The sequence below is a fragment of the Muntiacus reevesi genome, chromosome 1, assembly GCF_963930625.1.
Source record: "Muntiacus reevesi chromosome 1, mMunRee1.1, whole genome shotgun sequence".
In the NCBI taxonomy this organism is placed as follows: domain Eukaryota; kingdom Metazoa; phylum Chordata; class Mammalia; order Artiodactyla; family Cervidae; genus Muntiacus; species Muntiacus reevesi.
The window spans coordinates 68793401-68811381 of NC_089249.1; the positions used below are offsets into that span (position 1 = coordinate 68793401).

At 36.4% G+C, this 17981-nt stretch overlaps 1 pseudogene; it reads right to left on the reverse strand.

Annotated features, from left to right (window-relative positions):
- Nucleotides 1-17245, reverse strand: part of LOC136147398 (cytochrome b-c1 complex subunit 6, mitochondrial pseudogene) — a 63142-nt pseudogene extending 45897 nt beyond the window's left edge.
- Between the last annotated feature and the right edge of the window lie 736 nt (nucleotides 17246-17981).

Consider the following 17981-nt stretch of genomic DNA (forward strand, 5'->3'; position numbering starts at 1 on the left):
TTCAGAGTCTATTTAGAACAACAGTACTATGTAAATCTACTTCTTCAATTGTAGACTTTATTAACTTTAAATGTTAATCAAATGTTACTTCTGATGGAAATGTAATGTCTAAATTCACCTGTGATGTAAGTGTAAAATACACATTGGATTTCAGAAAATTTTACAAAAATGCAGTGTCTCACTAATAATCATTTACATTGATTAAACATTGAAACACTATTCTGGATATATTATATCAAACACATTTTATTATTCATTGTAAATTCATCTGATTTTGTTTTACTTTTTAAAATGTGACTATCTTTAAAATGTTAAATTATATATGTGGCTCACATATTTTCATTCAATGTTTTTCTAGGAATAGTGATGTTATGGGCTGAATTATGTCTTCTCACCCCATCCTCCACCCTTCATGTGTTGACGTTCTAAACCTAATACCTGATAATGTGACTATGTTTGGAGATAAAGTTTTTAAAGAGGTAATTTAGGTGAAATGAAATCATTGAGGTGGCCTTAATCTGAAATGTCTTTTCAAAGAGAAAATTAGGTCACAGACACACAGAGAAAAAAACATGTAGAAACTTGTGGAGAAAATGACCATATAAAAGCCAAGAAGAGAGGACTTCAGAAGAAACTAACTCTACCAACACCTTGAATTGGACTTCTGGCCTCCAGAACTAAAAGGAAATAAATTTCTGTTTAAGTTGCCCACTCTATAGTATTGTGTAGAGTAGTCCTATTGAGCTAAAGAAGAACTAACATTAAGCTTGCAACAGGAGAAAATACCAGCACAGCAGATGCAAACTTCATGCCACTTGTTCACTGTTGCTCTCTCCCACTATACTATAAGCTCTGTGAAGGAAAAAACTGCTTCTTTCTAAAGCATTCTGTACTGACAACACCTGGCACAGTTCCTGTTACAGAGCATTGCTGTTCAGTCACCAAGTCGTGTCCAGCTCTTTGTGACCCCACGGACTGCAGTGCTGCAGGTTTCACCGCCCTTCACCATCTCCTGGAATTGCTCAAACTCCTGTCCATTGTGTCTGTGATGCTATCCAACCATTTCATCCTTTGTCACCACCTTCACAGAATAAATGTTCAATGAACATTTGTTGATTGAAAAAGTGATTATCTAACTCATTCAATCAATGTAAAGAGCTGATTTGGGTGACTAACCAAAAAATGTCATTTATTTCTCATTAGCATGGGTTTATAATCTGAATTTTTTTTTTTTTTCAGTTAAATTGCTACCATTTGTTTGACTGGGATCAACTCAAATATGTGTCTTAACAATTAGTATTGACCTTCTTAACTATGAATTTACTAGTCATTAATACCCAGGAAAGCACTCTCTGAGACTGTAGACTCATAACTAAGCAATAGTTTCATTTTTTTAAAGGGATGTAAAAGCAGTTTTAACATTCTTTGTTTTCTCACTAACATTTCACAAGATACTCACAATTTGACTAACTGAATTAAGTGAAAGCCTTAGAGCTTGAAGGGCCATTTATAATCCAGCTATCTGTCCAGTGGGATAACCTACTTCAAAATCTGTTGGATATTCAGTTTTGATGGAGGTTTTCCCCGCTCTAATTTCCTCACCTTTGTGATTAAGACACCTTCGTATCCAGTTCCCATTACACTTGCTCAAGGACTGCCATTAGAAAGCCCCTCTTTCTAGAGCCTGCTCCTACCTCACAGAATTGGCTCTGCCTGTTCAGGTAGAAGTACTGAACCATGGCCTCTCTCTGCCTGCCACTAGCAGTAGTGGGAAGCCAGCCTAGATTCTGAAAAGCCCAGAATCTGTAATAACCATGGCTGTAGCTCTATCAATTAAAGAGTATCATAGATACCTGTCTGGTATGGATTTATGAATTTTTCTACCTAAGTCCACTGTGATCACATTTATTTTATTTCATCAGTAGGTAGGCATTGAGCATATAATATCCCCAGCTCTGGGAACATGAAGTGAAAGTGAAAGTCACTCAGCCATGTCCTACTCTTTGTGACCCCATTGACTATACAGTCCATGGATTTCTCCAGGCCAGAATATTGGAGTGGATAGACTTTCCCTTCTCCAGGGATCTTCCCAACCCAGGGGTCAAACCCAGGTCTCCCAAATTGCAGGTGGATTCTCTACCAACTGAGCTATTTGGGAAACCCATAAAAGAGAGTCAAATGATTGTTTATACTATATGGATGGATGCTAGGGGTGGGTGTGGAGGCAAGAAGTGGTAAGTTGGATGTGGGCCAAATAATTCTCTATAAATGTGTAATCTGAAACTGAGAAAACTTAAAAGAAACATAATTGTGTGTGTGTGTGTGTGTATGTATGTATGTATGTATAATGGGGTTGAGGGATAAATGACTATAATGAAAAAGTACATAGGAGTGTATAACCCAGAAGTGTTACCTAACCTTGACTGTCAGGCAATTCTGAATTGAGATCGAAAGAATATTCGAGTTAATTATGGTGAAAGGAAACAGGCGGGACATAGAAAGCATTACGGGCAAAAGTTCAGTGATGGAAAATACATGGGACATTTGAGTGATATGAAATAAAGATGAAGTGGTTACCAGGGTGCAGATTTTTGTAGCTGTTAATCAATTGGCAGTTTTGGTCTTTCTCTCTCTCTCTCTCTCTCTTTTTTTTCTTTTTTGGTCTTTCTCTTAAGATATAGCATTTTTATAAGGGCTATTATAATTTTATTTGTATTTTAGAGATGAGCATTTTGGGTTCTGGATAAAAAATTAAAATAAAGGGGTTAAGAACACATGAAGATACTCAGATCACAAAGCTATTTCAGTAGTCCAGGTGAGAAACAACAGGAACTAAGGGACTGAAAGGAAAGATGAAGTTGGATGAATTTGAGAGTTTTTTATTTCTGATACTTTAATGTGCATGTGAATCACCTGGGAATTCTGCCAAAATATAGATCTTGATTTAGTAGGTGTGCAGTGCAGCCTGCTGATAGACCTAGAATTCACTATTCCAGCAAGCTTCACACAAAAGCAACTTCTGGTCCTTAGTATACACTGGGAGTAGCCTGGTGCTAGTCTAGAATCCACTGGACTTGGTAATATTGTACAAATGTAGAGAGTAAGAATTTAGGGAAATGTTGAGTTTAAAGGACCTTCAAGACTTCTAAGAAGAGATACTAATTAGGTACTAATTAGGAGGCTGTATAAACTGGTCTATACAGAAGGGAATTCTCAGCTAGAGATATAAATTTTTGCATCATCTGAATACAGTGATAACTGAAGATGTGCTTGTGGATGTCATCATCTAGTGAAAAATGAAAAGTAAACAGTGAAGAGGGCCTAAAGCCAAGCCTTAAGAAAAACAACACATGGAGGCAAAAAAGAAGGAAAAGCAGATGAAAACCAGAAGAGGCCTGTGTTAAGAAGACCAAGAGGGTATTTTAAGAAGGATAGAGAGACCAAGAGTTGATTATTCCTAGCAAATCACATAAGATTAAAATCAAGTTGTTCTTTTTGTTTTCACCTCAGCTGCTTATTGGGATTAGAGAGGAGTGCCAACTTCTTCACTCACTTTTCCTCTGCCCTCTTTCCTCAGACTAAACTCCATTTACATACACTTTTCCCATCCCCCAGCTTCAGGCAGGTTAACTCAATGACCTTGGAAACCAAGCATTGAAAATTAGAAAACTATAAGAAGGAAGGGCCATGGAACACTAAATCACTGCTTGGAGAAGGGCCAGTAAGAAGGATCAGTTTTAGATTTTACAAGGAGAAAGAAGCTTATGTCATGTTTGAGTTATTATACACTTTAGTGTTTGTTTTTCACAACAGCTAACATTATAGTAACAGGTACATGGAAGAATGCAAGCATTCCTCAGTTACCATATTATAACTCAAAATATGTATTTGTCTATAAAATATATATTTGTTGTAGAAACACAAGACATGGCTTAATCAAGATTTTGTTTTGCTTTGTTTTGTTTTTGTAACAGTCTGGTTGAGAACCTAGTTCATGTTTTTAAGTCCCTTTAATATTTTATTAGCTACGCATTCTAAGTTTTAAACAACTAGTTTAGAATGAACTTTTGGAACCACACCCATTTCTAAGTTGGGAACTGCTTACATAGTAAAGGATTTACTGCTGAATGATCAATTTGATATGCTTGTCATAACTACTAACCTATACAGACATGGGCCATTTATTTCAGACAGCATAATGTCTGAATTGGATTGAAGAAATTGGATCAATAGACCTTAACCATCGACTTGTAAATGATCACTCTGTACAGTTGTGGAAAATCAACCAGTCCAGTTGTATGAAAAAATAACATTGGCAACCAAATTACTTTATCAGTCATCTTTGTCTTTGGTGGAAAATGGTATGGCTTTAATTTTGAAAGGGATATGGTCACTAAGCTTATGATGACGCAGCAAAAATTCAAGAGATACATTATATAATAAAGCTGTTTGAATGTGAAAGTTCAACTAAATGCATTTTTTTTTTTTACTAAAAGGAAAGTAATACAGATAAGTTTATTTAAACCAGTAATAATAATGATGTCCAGAATGATTGTAGCACTGTCATAAAGGAGGAATTTGGAATATTTTGTTTCCATATTACATATGAAGTGAGACAGTCTTATTTTAAGGTTGAATTAAATTAGTTATAAATGTATATTACAAACCCTGGAAAAACAACTACATTTTTAAAATATGTATAATTTGTATGCTAGAGAGGAAGTAAAATAGAATTATGTCAAGTACTCAAAACCAGAGAAGATAGGGGAAAAAGGAGGGAACAAGAAATAAAAAACAGAGAAGGATGTGTGCACATCTGCCAGAGCACCAAAATTGCAACTAGCTGTTGAACAACCACTGACAGGAAGATAGTGAAACCCACTAAAAAAGATACCCCACATCCAAGGACAAAGGAGAAGCTACAATGAAATAGTAGGTGGGGCACAATTACTATAAAATCGAATCCTACACCCACCAGGTGGGCAACTCACAAGCTGGAGAACAATAATACCAAAAGAGTTCTCACACTATTGTGAAAGTTCAAAGCCCCACATCAGACTCCCCAGCCTGGGGACCCAGCCAAAAGACTGGGAATCCCCAGGTAATCAGATTCTGAAGACCAGCAAGATTTGATTACAGAGTTTCCATAGGACTAAAAAACAGACTCTTGTAGGACACAAACAAAGTTTTATGTGTACCAGGACCCAGGGAAAAGGATAAGTGACCCCACAGGAGACTGAGCAAGACCTAACTGTGAATGTTTGGGGGTCTCCTGCAGAAGCATGGGTTAGCAGTAGCCTGCCGTGGGGGTGGGGTACTGGGGGCAGCACTCCTGGGAGAGACATCTTGGCACAAGTCCTGTTTGAGGTCACCAAATCCTTACTGTATAAGTTTATAGACTCTAGAACTGGGTCCCATCAGGTCAAACAACTAATAGGGAGGGAGCACAGCCCCACCCATCAGCAGACAACTGGATTAAAGTCTTACTGAGCCCTGCCCGCCAGAGCAATGGAGAAGGCAATGGCACCCCACTCCAGTATTCTTGCCTGGAAAATCCCATGGATGGAAGAGCCTGGTTGGTTGCAGTCCATGGGGTTGCTAAGAGTTGGACACGACTGAGTGGCTTCACTTTCACTTTTCATTTTCATGCATTGGAGAAGGAAATGGCAACCCACTCCAGTGTTCTTGTCTGGAGAATCCCAAGGATGGAGGAACCTTGTGGGCTGCCATCTATGGGGTTGCACAGAGTTGGACACGACTGAAGTGACTTAGCAGCAACAGCAGCAGCCCACCAAAGCAAAACTCAGTTTTCCACACAGCCAGTCCCTCCCATCAGGCATCTTTCACAAGTCTCTTATCCTCATCTACCAGAGGGCATACAGAAAAAATAAGAACTACAGTCCCATTAGCCTCCAGAAAGAATAACACAATCACAGAAAGTTACCCAAAATGAAAAGAAATAAGATTATGTCCTAGATGCAGGAACAAGATAAACCTCAAGCAAAACAACCAAATGAAGTGGGATAGGCAACATCCCAGAAAAAAAAAAAAAAAATCAGAATAGTGATAGTGAAGATGATTCATGATCTCAGGAAAGTATTGGAGACAAAGATTGAGAAGATGAAAGAAAGGTTTACCAAGGACTTAGAAGAACTAAAAAACAAACAGAGATGAATGATATACTAGAAGGAATCAATAGCAAAATAACTGAGACAGAAGAACAGATAATTAATCTGGAATACAGAATGGAGGAAATCAATGCTGCAAAGAATTTCAGCATATAGAAAACAGAATGTAGAAAAAAGAATGAAAAAAAATAAAGACAGCATAATGGACATCTGGGACAACATTAAACCCACAAATATTCATATTATAGACACCCCAGAAGGGCTTCCCTGGTGGCTCAGATGGTAAAGAATCTGCCTGCAATGTGGGAGACCAGGGTTTGACCCCTGGGTGGGAAGATCCCCTGGAGGAGGGCATGGCAACCCACTCTAGTATTCTTGCCTGGAGAATCCCAATGGACGGAGGAGGCTGGTGGGCTTCAATCCATGAGGTCACAGAGAGTTGGACACGACTGAGTGACCAGCACACACACAGCACAGAAGGAGAAGACAGAGAGAAAGGACCTGAGCAGATATTTGAAGAGATAACAGCTGAAAACTCCCCCAACATGGGAAAGGAAAGAGTGAGCCATGTCCACGAAGCACAGAGAGCCCCAGGCAGGATAAACCCAAGCAGGAACACATCAAGACACATAGCAATCAAGCTGACAAAAATTAAGGACAAAAATAAATTATTAAAAACAACAAGGGAAACATGACAAATAACATACAAGCGAAAACCCATAAGGTTATCAGCATATTTTCAACAGAAAATCCACAGGCCAGAAGGGAATGGCATGATACGTTCCAAGTGATGAAAACGAAGAACCTATAACCAAGAATACTATACCCAGCAAGACTCTTATTCAGATCTGATGGAGAAATCAAATGCTTTTCAGACAAGCAAAAGTTAAGAGAATTCAGCACCACTAAACCAGTTTTACAACAAATGCTAAAGAATCTTCTCTAGGCAGGAAACACAAGAGAAGGAAAAGATCTACAAAAAATAAACCCAAAACAATTAACAAAATGGTAATAGGATCATACATATAGAAAATTACCTTAAATGTAAATGGATTAAATTCACCATCCAAAAGACATAGACTGGAGGAGTGGATATAAAAACAAGACCCATATATATGTCCTACTAGACACCTACTTCATATCTATGGGTATGTAGAGATTGAAGCTAAGGGAATGGGAGAAGATATTTCACACAAATGAAAATCATAAGAAATGTGGAGTACCAATACTCATATCAAACAAAATAGACTTTGAAACAAAGATGGTTATAAGAGACAAAGAAGGACACTACATAATGATCAACTGTTCCATCCAAAAAGAAGATATAACAACTATAAGTATATATGCAACCAACATAGGAGTACTTCAATATTTAAGGCAAATGCTAACAAACATAAAGGGAGAAATCACCAGTAGCACAGTAATAGTGGGGGACTTTAATACCCCATTTTCAATAGACAGATCATCCAGAAAGGAAATCATTAAGAAATAAGGTTTTAAATGACACTTGAGACTTAATTGATATTTATAGAGCATTCCATCCAACTGCACAGACTACATATTTTTCTCAAGTGTGTACAGAATGTTCTTCAGGATAGACTACATGCTGGGCCACATGGCCTGCCTTGGTAAATTTAAGATAATCAAAATCATATCAAGCATCTTTTCTGGTCACAATGCTATGAGATTAGAAATAAACTATAAGAAAAGCTCTAAGAAACACAAATATGTGGTGTCTAAACAATATGCCACTAAATAACCACTGCAACCCTGAATAAATCAAAGAAAATTTTTAAAAATACCTAGAGACAAATGAAAATGAAAGCACAATGGTCCAAACCTTACGGGATGCAGCAAAAGCAGTTCTAAAAGGGAAGTTTGTAGCAATACAATCTTACCTCAAGAAACAAGAAAAATCTCACATAAACAACCTAACCTTATACCTAAAACAACTAGAAAAACAAACCTAAAGTTAGTAGAAGGAAGGAAATCATAAAGATCAGAGCAGAAGTAAATGAAATAGAGACAAATAAAGCAATTGCAAAGGTCAATGAAACTAAAAGCTGGTTCTTTGAAAAGAGACACAGGATTGATAAACCTTTAGCCAAACTCATCAAGAAAAAAAGGGAGAGTACTCAAATTAGTAAAATTAAAAATGAAAAAGAAGTTACAACTGACTCCACAGAAATACCAAGAATCATAAGAGATTACTGTGAACAACTGTATGTCCATAAAATGGACAACCTGGAAACAATGGACAAATTCTTAGAAAGATACAGTCTCCCAAGACTGACCCAGGAAGAAATAGAAAGTATAAACAGGCCAATCACAAACACTGAAATTGAAACCATGATTAAAAACCTCCCAAAAAACAAAACTCCAGGACCTGATGGCTTCACAGGCAAATTTTATCAAACATTTAGAGAAGAGTTAGCACCTATCCTTCTGAAACTGTTCCAAAAAGTCAGAGAGGAAGGAAAATTTCCCAAACCCTTTTATGAGGCCACCATCACACTGATACAAAAACCAGACAAAGATACCACAAAAAAGAAACTTACAGGCCAATGTCACTGATTAGCATAGATGCAAAAATCCTCAACAAAATACTATCAATCTGTATCTGACAATACAATAAAAAGTCATACAGTAAAGGAGAAATATCATATGACATCCCTTACATCTTGAATCTAAAAAGAAATGATACAGATGAACTTACAAAACAGAAAGAGACACACAGATTTAGAAAACAAACTCATGGCTGCTGGGAGGAAAGGATAGTTAAGGACTTTGGGAAGGTCACGTACACTGCTATATTTAAAATGTATAACCAACTAAAACCTATTACATGGAACTCTGCTCAAAGTTGCATGTTAGTTTGGATGATGAAGGAGGGCTGGGGGAGAACAGATGCATGTGTATGTATGGCTGAGTACCTTTGCTGTACGCCTGAGACTATCATCATGTTGTTAATCAGCTCTACCCCAGCACAAAATGTTTTTGATGTTAAAAAGTAAATAAATAAAAAGGAAAGAAAGGGAAAATGCAATGGATTTAGGGCTTCCCAGGTGGCTCAGTGGTAAAGAACCCACCTGCCAGTGAAGATCACATAAGAGACGCCAGTCTGGCCCTGGGTAGGGAAGATCCCCTGGAGGAGGGCATGGCAACCCAATCCAGTATTCTTGCCTGGAGAATCCCGTGGACAGAGGAGCCTGGCGGGCTACAGTCCATGGGGTCACACAGAGTTGGACACCACTGTAGCCGCAGCAGCAGGTGTAAATGGTTCTAAAACAGTTACAAACATGGTAGATATCAATCCAATTATATTAAAATCATTTAAGTGTGAAAGGTTTGAATACACCAATTACAAAACAAAGATTGTCAACCTGGATTAAAAAAAAGACTTCACTGTGTTATTAATATGAAACTCACTAAAAAATTTCAGGTTCACTAAAAATAAAGGGATGGACCAACACAGTGTTCAGTTCAGTTCAGTCGCTCAGTCGTGTCTGACTCTTTGTGACCCCATGAATCGCAGCACGCCAGGCCTCCCTGTGCGTCACCAACTCCCGGAGTTTACTCAAATTCATGTGCATCAAGTCGGTGATGCCATCCAACCATCTCATCCTCTGTCGTCCCCTTCTCCTCCTGCCCCCAATCCCTCCCAGCACCAGGGTCTTTTCCAATGAAGCAACTCTTCACATGAGGTGGCCAAAGTATTGGAGTTTCAGCTTCAGCATCTCAAAGACAAATGAATCTTTTAAAATGTGGTATATACATACAGTAGAATATCGTTATTGTTATTGTTTAGTCACTAAGGCACATCTGACTCTTTTGTTACCCCATGGACTGTAGCCTGGCAGGCTTCTCTGTTTATGGGATTTTCCAGGCAAGAATACTGGAGTGAGTTGTCATTTTCTTCTTCAACAGTAGAATATTATTCAGCCTTAAAAAGAATGAAAATTCTGGCAATGCTACAATATTGATGAACCTTAGCATTATACTAAGTGAAATAACCCAATTAAAAAAGGACAAATATTATATGATTCCACTTATATGAGGTACCTATTGTAGTATAATTCATAGAGATAGAAAATAGAATGATGGCTTCCAGATCTGGGGAGACGGAATGGAGGGAGTTAATGTATAAAGGGTAAAGTGTTTCAGTTGGGAAAGATGAAAAAGTTCTAGAGAGATGGTGATGATTGCAAAACAATATAAATGTACTTAATGCCATAGAACTGTACAATGAAAATGATAAATTGTATATTATGTATTTTTTACCACAATAAAAAAGAACAAAAAGAATAGAGATAAATATATCATGCTAATACTATCAAAAGGAATCTGAATTAGCTATATTAACTTCAGACAAGGTTAACTTCAGAAATAGGAAGATTATCAGAGATCAAGAGGGGCATTATATAATGATAATGGGTCAATACTCCAAGAAGACATACAAATCTAAACATGTATGCACCTAACTATAGAACATCAAAATACATGAGGTGAGTCTGATAGAACTGAAAGAAAAAATAGAAAGTTCCACCCTGATATTTGGAAATTTCAAAACCCCTGACAGTAATTGATAAATCAAGAAGGCAGAAAATCAGTAAGGATATAGACGACCTGAATAATACCAACAATCAATTTCATTTAACTGACATTTGTAGAAAATTGTATCCAACAACAGCAGTATACACATTCTCCTCAGCGCTCATGGAATAATCACCCAGATAGATCACATTCTGGATCATTAAACACCTGTTAACAAAATTTTAAAAAACAGACATCATATGAAGTATATTTTTAGAGAAAACAGGATTTAAGCTAGAAATCAATAACCAAAAATGGCTGAAAAATATTCAGAAATGAACACAATTCTAGATAATGTATAAGTCAAAGAAGTCTGAAATTTAAAATATTTTTAACTAAATTGAAATGCAACTTTGTGAGAAGCAGTGAAAGCAGTGCTTAGAGGGAAAATCATAACCTTAAATACATATATTAGAAAAGAAGAAAAATCTGAAATCAATAACCAAAATTTCCATATTAGAACACTAGAGAAAGAATAGGAATTTGAACCTAAAGGAAGCAAAAGAAAATAGATGATAAAAATTGGAGAAATGAAAGAATAGTGTGAAACAACAAAGAGAGCTAAAAGAACTGAAAGTTGATTCTTTGGAAAGAACAATAACATTTACAAACTCATAGCCAAGCTAACCAAGAAATAAGATAGGGGACATAAATTATCAATATCAAAAATGAAAGGGTCATCCCCACGGATCTCATAGACATTCAAAAGGTAATAAATTACAAACAAATTTATGTCAAAAAATATTGATAACTTGGGTGAAATGGACTAATTTCATGAAAGACAGACTACAAAATCTCACAAAAAGGAAAAAATAGAAAACTTGGCTAACTCTTTTCTTATTCAACAAATTGAAATGATAATAACTTTCCAAAGCAGAAAATACAAGTACCAGGTCCAAATGGTTAAAGAAGTGTTAGTCACGCAGTCATATCCAATTCTTTGTAACCGTTTTCATGATTTAAAGACTCACTGTTGTTAAGATGTTAACACTTCCTAAATCAATTTACAGACACAGTACAATCCCTATCAGATTGAGGAAGTGTCTTTCTATTTCTAATGTACTGTGAGTTTTTATCATAGAAGTGTTTCAGATTTAATTTTTTTAGCTTGTTGATATGTTATATGACATTGATTTTTGAACATTGAAGCACTCTTAAACGTTTAGTCACTCAGTCATGTCTGACTCTTTGTGACTCCATGGACTGCAGCCCACCAGGCTCCTCTGCCCGTGGAGTTTTTCAGGCAAGAATACTGGAGTGGGTTGCCATTTCCTTCTCCAGGGGATCTTCCCGACCCAGGGATCGAAACTGCATCTCTTGCACTGGCAGGTGGGCTCTTAACAGAGACACCAGGGAAGCCCCAATATCTTGAATATCTTTAAAAAAAAACTCTTGAATATCTCAAAAAATTATTTATGGTGGATTATTCTTTTTATACATTATTGTATTCAATTCCCTGGTATCCAATTCTTCATAGTCTCTTTCAGAAAATAGATGCCAAGGTAATACTCCAAACTTATTCTATGAGGTCACCATTACCTTAATAGTCAAACAAATACAAATACGGACAGTAGAAATAAGGAAAACTCAAAGTGAATATCTCTCATGAACTAAAATGCAAAAATAGCCAACAGAATATCAGCAAATTGAGTACAATAATGTATAAAAAGAATAATCCACTGTAAACAATTTTCTCAATATATTTAAGAGTGCTTCAAGGTTCAAAAATCAATGTAATTTAACATATCAACAAGCTAAAAACAAATATTGTATGATATTATCAATTGATATAATAAATGAATGTGACAAAATCCCAAACCCTTCTATGATAAAAACTCTCAGTACATTAGAAATAGAAAGACACTTCCTCAGTCTGATAGGGATTGTACTACATCTATAGATTGCCTTAGGTAGTGTTAGCATCTTAACAATAGTGAGCCTTTCAATCATGAAAACAGCATGTCTTCTTATTATTTGTATCTTGATCTAAAAATTCATTGCAATTACAATAAAAATTCAACAAGCTCTCTTCTAGATAGCTACAAACCGATTGCAAAGTTTATACAGAATGTTCTGAAGAAGAAGTTTGAGGACTACCATGGTCTCATTTCAATACCCCTTGTAAAGTTACAGTAACAAGACAGTGATGAAATGGGGAAAGAATAGGCACATAAATTAATGGAACAAAATGGAGAATTCATAACACTCTTACAAATATAGGAATTTAATTTATTTTTAACTTTTTAAATAATGGTAAAATACAAAACAAAATTTAACATTTTTACTACTTTTAAGTGTGGCATTAACTACATTTAAATCATTGTGCAACCATCACTACTATCAATCTCCAGAACTTTTTCATTATCCCAAACTGCAACTGTATCCATTAAATAATAACTATCCATTATTTCTTTTTCCAAAGTCCTAACAACTATTATTCTACTTTCTGTCTCTATGAATTTGACTATTCTGAGTGCCTTGTATATGTGGAAGTATACAATATTTGTCCTTTTTCACTGGGTTATTTCACTTAACAGAATGATTTCAAGGTTCATCTGTGTTGCAGCATGTTTCAGAATAGCTTTCCTTTTTAAGGTTGGATGATATTTCATTATTTCTATGCCATATTTTCTTTATGTATTGTTTTCCACCTTCCAGCTATTGTGAATAATGCTGCTATGAAACTGGTATACAAACACCTGTTAGAGTCTATGCTTTCACTTATTTGAGAATACACAAAAAAGTGGAGTTGCTGAATAATATAGTAATTCTATGTTTAATTTTTTGAGGAACTGTTATGCTATTTTCCACAGTGGAGATACCATTTTACAGACCCTACAGCAATGAATGAAAATTCCAATTTCTCCACATCCTCAGCAGTAGTTATTATTTGGTCTTCTGTTTGATAATGGCCATACTAATTGTTATAAAATGGTATCTCATTGTAGTTTTGACTTGCATTTTCCTAATGATTAGTGATACTGAACATCTTTTCATGTTTCTATTAATTATTCTTATGTATTCCTCAAACAAAAGTCTCTTTAACTCCTTGCTTATTTTTAGAAATCTGATTGCTTGTGTTTTGCTTTTGTTGAGTTGTAAGAATATTTTATGGGACTTCCTAGGTGGAGGGAGACTTTCAGAGATGTAGGGTCTGGAGAAGGGCATGGCAACCCGCTCTAGTATCCTTGCCTGGAGAATCCCATGGACAGAGGAGCTAGTAGTCTACTGTCCATGAGGTCACAAAAAGTCAGACATGACTGAAGCAACTTAGTATGCCATGGTATAGCACAAGAGTTCCTTGTATAAGTTTCTATCCCTCTTAAGATCTATGACTTGTAAATTTTTCTTGCATTCTAGTGGTTATCTTGGCACAGCACAAAATACAGCACCAAAATATTTAACTTTGATAAAATCCAACCTATGTATTTTTATTTTGCTGCTTATGCTTTTAGTGTTGTATCCAAGAAATGATGGTCAAAATCAGTGTCATGTAGCTTTTCCCTTATGTTATCTTCTATGTGTTTTATAGTTTTAACTCTTATATTTATCTTTGCTTTCATTTTGAGTTAATTTTTTCTATGTGGTGCAAGGTAAGGGTTCAACTTCATTCATTTGCATATGGATATCTAGGTTTTCTGAGTACATATTGTTGAAAAGACTGTCCCATTAAATGACACCCTTACCAATAATCATTTGACCATAAGTGTGAGGGTTTATTTATGGGCTCTCTATTTTATTCCATTGGCCTATATGCCTGTCTTTTTGCTAACATCACACTGTTTTGATAGCTGTGTATTTGTCCTTAAGTTTTTAATCAGAAAAATACCTCCTCTAGCTTTGCCTTTTCTTTCAAGATTGCTTTGACTATTTGGGGGTCCCTTGATGTTCTATATGAACTTTAGGATGAATTTTACTATTCCCACAAAAAAGTTGGGATTTTGACAGTGATTTCATTGAGTCTATAGATTGCTTAGGATAGCCTTTACATATTAACATTATTAAACATTGTAAACATGGTATGTCTTTCCATTTGTTTGTGTCAGTTTCTTTCAGCAGTGATTTGGAGTCTTCAGCATGACTTTCACCTTGTCATAAAGTTTATTCTAAGTACTTTATTCTTTTTCATGCTACTGTAAATGAGATTGCTCTTATTTTTTTTATTATTCAGTTTTATTGTATAGAAATGCAACTGATTTTTGTGTATTAACTTTTTATCCTACAATTTGCTGAATTTATCTTTAGTTTTAAATCAACTGATTTCTGACAAAAGTACAAAGGTAACTCAATACATAAAGGATAGTCTCTTCAACAATATTGCTGGAAAAACTGGATGCCCAGTACCTCCAGGGATTTGAGGAATGGAAAGTTAAATATGTGAAGCATAGAGAATATTCTAGGGCTGTGAAACTATTTGTTTGATAGTTTAATGGTAGACATGGGACTCTGTGCATTTGTCACAACTCACAGAATTTTACGCATGAAAGGCAAACTTTGATTATGAAATATTTTGGGGGAAGTTAGGAATAGAATGCTGAATGTGATGCTTTAATTGTTTTATAAATGATGAAACAACCTCATGGAATGGAGTGGGTGAAAAATGTGTTGATCTAACTAATTTTGAAAATAAGTGGAGTCTGTTATAATCAAGACAAAAGGAACTGCATAGAAGCTCTATACTCTAGTTGAGGATTAAGGATTTTGCATGGGAAATGGTCATAACCAAGAGGAATCCAAGAAGACATGACTACTAAATATAATGTGGTATCCTGGATGAGACAGTATAGCCAAAAAAGAACATGAGATAAAAACCAAAGATATTTAAATAAAGTATGATCTTTAATTAATAACTGTATCAAGATTGGCTTATTAGCTACAACAAATGTATCATACTGTATAAGATAAGAAATAATAGGTGAAATTGAATGTTGGGTATATGGAAACCTTCTGGACTGTCTTAGCAATTTTTTCTGTAAATATAAAACTATTTGAAAATAAAAAGTTAGAGAGAGAGGGACAGATTGGTGTGGTATCTGAGTTCAGGGATAAGTGTGATCAATCTTCCCATGTGTCTTTCTTTTATCCCTCTTGGTCCTGTTTCCATTCATTGCTATCCTGTTGTGGGACAATAGCAAGGAATCCAGGTGGAAGGCAGGAGACTGGAGAATGAGACTGCAGGATTTAATTGTTTGCCTATTTCCCTGCAGGGCTGTGTTCAGTAGACAAAATTTCCATATAATTCTCTCTCTAACAGAGTTCTCTTTTGCCCTTCCCGTCTTTCTCTATTGACTCTTCACTTGTAAGTGGTAATAACTCCCTCTAGTCACTGAGCCTGGGGTACTGCACCATCCCTTGTTGATTTCCCTAAGCCTTGACCACCTCTTTGTAAAGAATCCCTTTAGTAAATTTCCTTCAATGGCCTAGCTTGTGTGTGCCATCTAATACCTGCTGAAACCTGGTGAATAAACCCTAGATTTCCTGACTCAAGCAACAGTGTCATGAAGAGATAGTCCATGAACAACACGTTTAACTTCTGTAAGTCTCCTTTTCATCCTCTAAAAACCTGGAGTAATTCCTATCTCAAAGACTCTGATGAATTTCCAATGAAATAATATAAAAGATCATAAGATAAATTGCTATACATTTTCATATCACTTTTTATCACGGCTTTCCTATACAGCAGGGGGTTACTAGTATTGTGCAATCTTTTTAGGACACACAATATTAGCGACCTTCACGGAGCACTTCAAGGGAGTGTGGGTGGACTACGGGCGAACAGAAGCTAAGGCTGTGGATGAATGGAGGCTATCTCCCACATTGCTCCATACAATGGGGTAAGAGAACCAGCATCTGTCAGAGAATTTCACTTCCATTAAAGAAGTTGGTCACTAAGTTCAAGCACAGAATAGACCAAGGTCAGAATGCTGCCAGTTTGGTTTTTGAAGTCAGAAGACCACATTAGAAAAGAAGATTGACTTATATCTGTATAACATATTGTAATTTATAAAATACCTTATCTTTTTCTTACTTGTTTTACTCAAAAACAATGTGAAGTTCATATTTTGAAACCAAGCAGGGCCCTATGGGACTCCTGGGCACAAAAGCCATTCTGTGTTTCTCATTTCTTGGTTATAGGATATAGGATTTGTTCAACCTCCATGACCTCTAGTTCCAAGGAACAGGTTCAAACAGTTGTTAATTAGGGAAAGGAGGGGATTCAGGGACCAGGGAGGAGCAGTCAAGAAAAAATTGTGCAGCCTTGAAACAGGGTCCTGGTTCTCTCTCAAGGGATATATTACATAACAGTGTCATTGAGCTATTTTGCAGATCCTAAAAGCCCCATTAGTTGGAAGAAGAAGTTAATTGCATGCTGCCCATAGCATGCACATAGACCCTACACCACTTGAACCAGAGGGTTGATGATGCTGACTCCTACTTACCTTACCAATCAGAAGAGTATCCACAAGCTGATCACATTCTCCTCTTTGAACCATAACCATAAAAGTCCTCACTACCCCCTCCATGTTGGGACACACCATTTTGAGGACATTTGCCTTCTGTGGTCCCCTTTGCCTTGAAAACTAATAAAGCTATTCTTTTCTATTCATCTGAAACTCTGTCTCTGACAGTTAATTCTATTTGGGGATACAAAGACCAGATTTGGCTTCATTTTCTTTTTTTATCTTATTTTACTATTGTTATCATTGCTTCATTTTCAAGCTTATTTATAAATGAGAAAGAGTTTAGAGAGATCCTGTGACCTGGCTAAGGGCACCCTCTTATGAGTGAGCAAGCCAGCACTATACAGTGAAGTTGTCACAACTGTGCTGAAAAAAAGCCACGTGAGGTGTGCAAGGGAAATAGGAGGCCAGGGAGAAGTGCTGGGTAGCCCAGAATGGTAAAGCCAGAGAGTGGGTGGAATCAGCTGTCTATGAATACAGTCAGATTATGCTGAATGGAGTACAGAAGGTACAATGAAATTGTGCTTCTCTTATGCTGGTCCGTCTCCTTTGTAAAGAGCTTAGGGCTAAAGCAGATCTAGGACTCTTAGGGATCCTGACAAATGAAGAAATTAGGATTTTGATCTTCATACTTCAGCTTGGAAATCCTATTTCCACTGGAAGGCTTAATGCAACTTGGGACCGTAAATACCCAGTAGGAACATTTCAGCAGCCTCTCCTGTCCAGAGTGTCAACTGTTCTTTAACATCCAAGTGCCCTCATTTGCCTTCTCAGCAAATAAAATCTCTCACTATTGGAC